Source organism: Mustela erminea, chromosome 9 (assembly GCF_009829155.1).
Source record: "Mustela erminea isolate mMusErm1 chromosome 9, mMusErm1.Pri, whole genome shotgun sequence".
Taxonomy (NCBI): domain Eukaryota; kingdom Metazoa; phylum Chordata; class Mammalia; order Carnivora; family Mustelidae; genus Mustela; species Mustela erminea.
The window spans coordinates 84,261,919-84,270,330 of record NC_045622.1 but is presented as its reverse complement, the minus strand read 5'-3'; the positions used below and the strand labels follow the sequence as shown (position 1 = coordinate 84,270,330).

Genomic DNA, 8,412 nt, shown 5'->3' with positions numbered 1-8,412 from the left:
GAGTGAAAAATAGGACGAATGACCATACATCTACCTAATATGGTGGAGATATGGAGGGATGCTTTCACTTTCGCTTCTTAAAATGCCTCCATTTGGTGTTCTTCTTTGTTGCCCATCTGTCCAGATAGGAGATGTGTCAAATCAGAATGAGAACAGAAAATGCAACTCAAACTGACTTTAATAAAGTAGATTCATGAGCTCATGTAATGGTAAAACCAGGGTGATCTGGCACCTCAAGGACATTATCATGGACTCAGTTTCTTTTCATCTTTCTGTTTTGCCTTCTGTTTGCATTCTAGGCTTCATATGTGAGTAGTTCAGAAGGTAAGAGACCACTCATTTCCTAGCATTACAAATACAAACCCAAAGTTCTCCCCGGTTGGACAACTTAAGTTGCAGCTAATCCTTGAATCAATCACCACTCAAAGCCAGGGGCATGGAATTTGTTGATTGACTTAAGTCAACAAATGATCACCTCCGGATGTGGGGACAGAATCTGTACCCACTGGCTACATGAAATACATAAGAAGACTGGATACCCAAATAAAAACCCGGGTAGCGTCAGAAAAGGGAGAGCAGAGGATGGTTAGCAGGTAAATAATTTATATCCCTGAATAATTTAAAGATAATGGGGAGCCTGGGTGGCTGAGTTGGTTAAGCATCTGATTCTTGATTTTAGATCAGTTCATGGTCTCGTGGTTGTAAGATTGAGCCCCGAGTTGAGCCCCATGTAGAGATCTGTGCTGCATGTGGAGCCTGCTTAAGATTCTCTCCCTCTGCCTCCCCTCCTCCATGCTCTCTCTCTCTCTCTTAAAGAAAAAAAAAAAAAAAAAGATATTCATGTCTTTGGTTAAAAGTGATAGAATGCCCGCTGGCTGAAGTGTAGATTACTAGTCACACTTAGTATGAAATGTGCCAGTCTAATTGGTGTTGTGGCTCAAAGATGGCCCCAGGGACCCGGGCTTTTTCTGCTTTATCATACTCAGTGTTTCAGCAATGGTTACCAATGGCTGCTAAAGCTCCAGGTGTTACATTCTCAAATGTGACCCACAAAGAAGGAAGCAGGAAGGACGGACACAAAAGGGCTCTCTTCCCATGCATCTTGTCTTTTACTGAGATAGGAAAATCTTTCCCCAAACCCCCTTTCTCTTCCATCTAAACAGCCTCAACTGGATCATATGGCCATCTAGCTGCAGAGGAGGCTGGGAAAATAAATACCTGGAATTTTCAGTCGCTGTAGTGGGAAGCTGGTGAGGAGGAAGTGGATTGAGAATGGCCTTGAGCAGTTATCCAATAATGTCTTGTTTGGGTAATTTTGTGCTAATGAAGTAGAGGCCATGTTCTAAGATTTTGCTAGTGCACATTACGGAGAATATTACCAGGATCTTTTTAGTAAACCTCAAGACTCCTAGGTAGTTAGCTTTCATCCATATTACCTTCAAATACAAAATTCAATATAGTCTTAGATATTCAAGTGTTGACATCACTGAGACATTTACCAGAACCAAATTTCGGCAGCAGCCTACTTCACATTGTCAGCAGTAAATGAACGCTGCACACCTAATTAAAATTCAGATGTCTAAAGTAGCCTTATAAAAACTGGAAATCCCAATATAGACAGTTAATTATTCTGAAATTTTTTTTTTTTCTTTAGATGGCAAAAATATTTCTCTGCTAATTGATTGCCTAATCTTTGGGGCTATAAGCTCAGTCTCAAAGTACGTTACAAATATCCTATCACTCAATAAATTGCAGCTAGTATCAGCAAAACATTTTTGGCTTATTGGAGGACTAGAGCAACGAGGCCAAGAAAGTGACTCAATAGATTAGGGAAACGGTAGAGTGAAAGATGCTGAGAACAATCTGATTACACACACACATACATCCATTATGTTTTCAGTTTCAAACCATTCCAACTTTGGACATTTTTTTTTCCCTTTCTGACTTCCTTTGAAAAATGACATGAACAAATTTTTCACTGCAGTTGGAAGCAGACTCTGGGAGAAGAAAGAGGCCAATATTCGGGGAAACGGTGACAAATGAATCTGCTAGGAGGAAAGAAAAACTTAAAACATTCAGAGAGCTAAAGATCCAGGAGTAATTGCAGTTTGGCTGGGCAGGGCTGATGCAGACTTACATTTCATACTGACTCACAACCAACATCTCATGGTGCTTTTAGCATTTATGAGGCATTTTTACTTACACTGCCAATTGGCCCATGCGCTAATAAATCTCCTCTAGAGCATATTTGGTATGTACAATTACACAGGGATGTAATAGGTTTTATTTTGGCACCCCAGTAGTTTATTCCCCATCTTTCCCTTTTCTGGCAGCCAATTCAAGCCTGGTTCATCACAGTATCCATTCACCTGAACCGCTGGAGAACCAATCTGGGTCTTCCCCTGGGATTTGGATGTAGAACCGGTAAAGTTATCCACCCACCCCATTGGCACCCTAAGTGGCAAAGCTCCAAAGGTTAGACTAGAGCTGCAGAGGGGAGCCATGGAGATGGAGAGCACTTAGTGCCACTTCTGGACCCAGGATCCATCTTTGCCGGAAGCTGGTGGATGTCCTAGTTGGATGGACCCAAAAAATTCTACTTCCAGCTGAGCTGGTTTGGTTGAGTATCTGTCACTTGCATAGAATCCTGATCAATACCACCATCTACACAAGCTACCATCCATCTTGACAGGTTCAGCTTGAATTGAGCCTCCTGGATGGGGCCTTCCCCAGGGACGGCCTCCTGCCCATCACTCTTTCCAGGTGTCACCCCATTCACTGGCTCTTACCAAACAATTGGCATGGTGTTGAGCACAATCACAAAATTTTCAAATGCTTTTCAGCTGTATTGTAAAATCTTATGGGAATGGATAATATGGTCCCCAGTAAATAAACAGAAGTTTTGAAAAAAAAAATTTTTTTTTTTTGAAGTTGTTTGGTTAGGAGCTACACATCTCTGAAGAAGTAGTATAAGCAATGGTTGCGTTCCCAGATTAGCTCACAAAAACTCGTCTTATGAAAATGTGCGTACAATGGAAGAGAATGATAGAGGAATCATGCAGAAAACCGCTGCTTGAAAAAAAGTGAGTTTGATTTGAGAAAATAAGGAGAAACAGACTTTTCTGGATCATCTGGAGGAGTTTCAGAATTGCGTTTGTCTTTTTTTGGTCTGTTCTTTAAAAATTTTTACCTAACTTCCATTTCCATGTGGTTTGAAGAGTCAAATAGTTCAACAAGGCTTATCACAAAAAATAGAAGTTTCCAAACCACTCTGTCTCCTTAGTTTTCTGCTTTTTTTTAGAGACAACTGCTTTTAAATCTTTTAGTTGTTTATTTTGGTACTTAACACATGTGTCTAAGCCACTTCTTGGTTTTTCTTTCATAAGTATTATCGACTGATTCCCAAGAATTTGGTTTTCGTGATCATTTGCCCACCCTGTTACACACCACTCATCTTCTCAAAGAAGTTCTATCATAATTGTGATTGGATCAGTGTTCCATGGTCAACATCTTGTGATGAGATACATGCAATTCACAGTTGAGCCACAGAGTGTAAAAGTACCAAGATAATTTTTTAATTTCTATGCCAATTTGAGGTTTTCCCAGACATGACGATCATCCTGTTTGTTTGCTTAGGTTTTCATGTCCTTGTAATGTAGCCTCCAATTATCTCCCAGTTAGCTATATAAGTTCAGTAGACATTCTATTTTTCATTGAGTCCTCTTTTTGGAGATGTCACTCCTAGAGCCTTCTGACCTGCTGCATTGTGGAATGTTGTTCTCTGTGCCTCCTGGACAGCTGCTATCCTTGGACCTCTCTCCATCGTTATCCTGGGGATCCTTCTGGCTTACTCTTGAGTTAGATTTCTTGCTTCCTGTATCCCAACTTTTCTCCTTCTTGTTCCACTCCCTCATTGGGGTGGTGTACCTTCTCCTCTAGTAGCTTTTTTTTTTTCTTTTGGTAAACATAATCTAAAATTTACCATTCTAACCATTTTTCAGTGTATAATTCCAAGGCATTAAGCATATTCACATTATCGTGCAACCATCACGACCATCCGTCTTCAAGACTTTTTCCATCTTTCCAAAGTGAAATTCTGTACCCATTAACCACTCCTTATTCTCACCTCTCTGCATACCTGTAACCAATGTTCTACGTTCTGTCTCTGTGCATTTCACTATTCTCGGTACCTCATAGAGTTGGAATTATATATTTGTCCTTAAGAAAGGGTATGTGAAAGGTAGATTTTTTTTTTAAAGAACATGCTTGTCTAAAAATATCTTTATTTCTCACTTACTGATAATTTGGCTAGATATATAATTTTGTGTTGATGTACTTTTCATGTCTAATTTCAAAAGCACTGTTTCAGTATGATATATCAATGAGATCTCAGACTTTGGAGCCAGACAGCTTGGATTCAATCCTAGTGCTTACCATTTATTACCTAGGTCATTTGGGCAAGTTTGTAGTTTGTTCCTTTGTACCTCAGATTTCTCACTTGTAAAATGGAGATAAGAAAAGCACCTATTTCATAAGGTTGTGGTAAGGATGAATTGTAAAACACTCACTATAGTCCAATAGAGCTAAAGTTAAGTCTATAATATTAGCTACCATTGTCTTACAACTTCTAGTGCTGTTGTCAAGAAGTCTGAAGTTATTTTTGATTCTTGATCCTTTCTAGGTCACTTTTTTTTTTCTTTAGATGTGGTTCAAATCTATTTGTACTAATATTCTGAAATTTCATAGTGATGTTGCTTTGTGTAGGTTTATTTTAAACCATTTTTTCTGAGCACTCAAGATGCCCTTACCATCAGAAAACTCATGGCCTTCAGTGGGGGGAATCCTACTGATTAAACAATTAATTATTTAATGATAGCCTCCCCTCTATTGTTTTCAATCTTGTCTCCCTGGAATACTATGGTTTAGTTGATCTGGTCTTTCCTTTATTTTCACTTATATCTGTTATGCCTTATTATTTTCATATATATAATGTTGAAGAGCTCTGTCTTTTCTTAGTTCTCTTGTTTTTTAAACAGACTGTTCTTGATCCATAGACTTATATCTTCTTTTATCTCTCTGAGAATTGTAATTTTAAAAAATGGTTTTTCTTCTTCTTTTTTAAAAAATATTTTATTTATTTATTTGGCAGACAGATATCACAAGTAGGCAGAGAGGCAGGCAGAGAGAGAGGAGGAAGCAGGCTCCCTGCTGAGCAGAGAGCCTGATGTGGGGCTCAATCCCAGGACTCTGGGATCATGACCTGAGCTAAAGGCAGAGACTTTAATCCACTGAGCCACAGGTGCCTTCTTTTTATAGTCTTCATTTCTTTCTTGCTCTTACCACTTCTTTGACATTAGCATTTTCCTTCTAACATCTGGTGATTCTTGATATCTGCCAAGTGGGCAGAGAAACTCTGATTAGAAGCTTCGTGTGTGTGGATGGGTTTGTCAACTGTGGGCTTCACCAGAGCGCAGTTTTATGGGATCTGATCAGGAACCCTTCATGACATAGAGAAGAAATCTTGCAATCCCTTCCCTGGAGGATGTATGTCAGGCTTCCAGCCTGCTGGGGGAGAGTGTTGGGGCAATATTTAAATTTTCATCGAGTCCTCTTGTTTTTGAAACATTCACCCTCTCCAGAGAATAAACCTTCAGGGTTTTGCTGCCGTGGGGGGCAGCAGATGACTTGGAGAGCTTATCTAATTGATTCTTCAGTAGATTTCAAACTAAAACTCTTTTTTCGGCTCTGTTTCTCAGGTCTACAGTTCAAAATCGGGATTCTTTTCTGTGTTCACTATCACCCCCTTAGGAGTTTGCTTTTGTGGGTCTTATGTCAGTTACCACTAGATTTTTTTTTTTTTAAACAAGAAGGGAGCGTTTGTTCATGTTCCCTTCTCACTTTACTCAACAAGATCTTTCCAAGTCAATAAATAATCTCTAAACTATGTTAATAGTCGTCTTGTATTCCTTCATATAGAGGTGCCATCATTTATTTAACCAACTTTCTACTGCTAGACAAATTTGAGTTATTTCCAATTCTTGATACTGCAAGCAAGAAGGTGTTAAATATATATTTTTTAAAGATTTTATGTATTTATTTGACAGACAGAGATCACAAGAAGGCTGAGAGGCAGGCAGAGAGAGAGAGAGAGAGAGAGAGAGAGTGAGAAGAGGAGGAAACAGGGCCCTTGCTGAGGGGAGAGCCCGATGTGGGGCTCAATCCCAGGACCCTGGGATCATGACCCAAGCCAAAGGCAGAGGCTTTAACCCACTAAGCCACCCAGGCGCCCCGGTGTTAAATATTTTTGTTGCAAAAATTCTGTTTACCCTCTTAATTATTTCCTCAACTTCAATGCACTGCTCTTTCTGACAGTACCACTTTTGATAACTCATTAATTCCATGAGATGCTTTGTAAAATAAATTTTCTGCAAACAAATATGTTTGGGATTACTGACATTCTGTGTGGGTCAGTAGTCTAAGAAGCTCCACAGATGACTTTATTGCACAGTGCAAATTGGAAGCTGCCATCATCACAGGCTCAGCTTCCATTTTATCAGGAAGGCTGTACTGATTAAGGCTTGAGTGAAACAGAAGAAAAACCAGCAGGTGTCTTAGCCCATTTGGGCTTGTTAGGACAGAATACCATAGACTCAGTAGCTTATAAACAACAGAAATTCCTCACAGTTCTGGAAGCTAGGATAACACTGGCAGATTTGGTGTCTGGTGGGAGCCCATTCCCTGCTTCAGCCATTCATCCCCGAGCTGTGTCTTACATGGCAGAAGGGTGAAGCAGCTTTCCCAAGCCGCTTATAAAGTCCTGAATCCCAGTAGGGATCATCTGACCTGATCATCTTCCAAAGGCCTCACCTCCAAATACCATCATGCTGGGGATGAGGTCTCACCATGAATTTTAGGGGACTCAAGCATTCAGTCAATAGCAGCAGGACAGGAGTGGGTCGGGCTAAGATTGACAAATAGCCCAACATTAGTGGAAGGCACTCAGCATAATTCACTTACCTAGTGGTATTTTTTTTTTTTTTTAATTATTAGGATGTGCTCAGAGCCCTAGACAGTGGGAAGTAATGCTTTGACATATTTCTTTCTTTCTTTCTTTTTTTTAATTCATGAAACAAGGCACAGTTTGTTTGGAAGCCAAATTTTGTGGCCTAAGGAAGAAGAAGAAAAAAGGAAGAAAAAGAAGGAGAAGGAGAAGAAGAATGTTTAACACTGTTGAGAGTCTGGAGGCAGTGCTCCAGATGGAAAAACAAGCACCATTTCAGCAGTATCAAATAAAGGGCTAAGTCTAGTAATTCTCAAACCATACTGAGCAGAAACCTCGAAAGACAAGCTTCTAAAGATGCAGATTCCTGGGCCTCATCATTCTGAATCTAATTCATTTAGCTATAGTGTAGGCCCTAAATCCTGAATCTCTACCAAGGGTCCCAGGAAGTAGGTGGCCCCTGGACCACGATTTGAGAAACTGGCTTTAGATAATGTTTTACCAGAAATTACTAGGGTTGCTTCAGTCTGGAAACTTTTCTAGAATTCCCTTTGTTGGCTGTCACAGGATCTTGGGGTTGGGGCCGAGAAAACTTTTTCCCATCAAACAGGGCACCACGCCCAGAAGACATGCTGGGGTGACCCGATTTGGAGTTTTCACGGGACCAAATGTGCAGGCAAACATTTGGGATGGGAGGCCTTCTCACCGTCTTGTCTGGCTGGCGGTTTCCTGGGGTTACTGAAAATTCATGCAGGGCTGTCGGAACCGAAGCTATACAGAGCCTAGTTAAGCGCTCTTAAAAGCAGTAGAGAAAAAGAAAGAAAGAAAGAAAAAAAAGTCGTTTTGTCGTTTGGTCCAAGGAATAGTAAGCGGCCGCTCAAAAACTGCAACTGTATTTTTGGGTTCCCTGTTCTCTGCTCCTTAACCGTTTGTAACCTAATAATGCTCCTTTTTTCTCGTCCCGTGGTCTCCACTTTGAATAGCTCTAGGGTCTGATGAAAGCGCCCACACTCAAATCTCTGACCCCCACAAGTAACCAACGCCGTCACCCCAGAGGCTGGGCCCGAAGTGGGGGTCCCGGCCCAGCAGGACCAAGCTCTCCCAAGCTCTCCCAAGCTCTCCCATGAGTTTCCCTGCGCGCTCGGGAGGGGGCGCGGTCTTCGTCCTCCCAGGCCCGACCGCCGGTCAAAGGTCGCGGGCAGAGAGGCCCGCAGGCATCCCGCGCCGCGCTGCCCCGAGTGCGGCGACCCCAGCTGCCAGCGCGCCGGCCGCCGCGTCCCGCGCCACTTCCCCCCCCCCCCCGCCTCCGCGCGCCGGGCCGGGACCCTGGAGACGCGAGCGCCACCGGCCGCCGACGGTAAGCGCCGCGCGACCCGCGCGAGTTCCGGCAGCAGACGGCGGCGGAGCTCCGC

At 42.0% G+C, this 8,412-nt stretch overlaps 1 protein-coding gene across 1 annotated transcript in view; it reads left to right on the top strand.

Moving 5' to 3' along the window:
- Positions 1–8,267: 8,267 nt before the first annotated feature.
- Positions 8,268–8,412, top strand: part of LOC116598860 — a 171,761-nt gene continuing 171,616 nt past the window's right edge. Inside the window, exon 1 of the mRNA XM_032358240.1 lies at positions 8,268–8,357. The gene's annotated coding sequence lies outside the window, so the exon portion shown is untranslated. The remainder of the gene's footprint in view (positions 8,358–8,412) is intronic.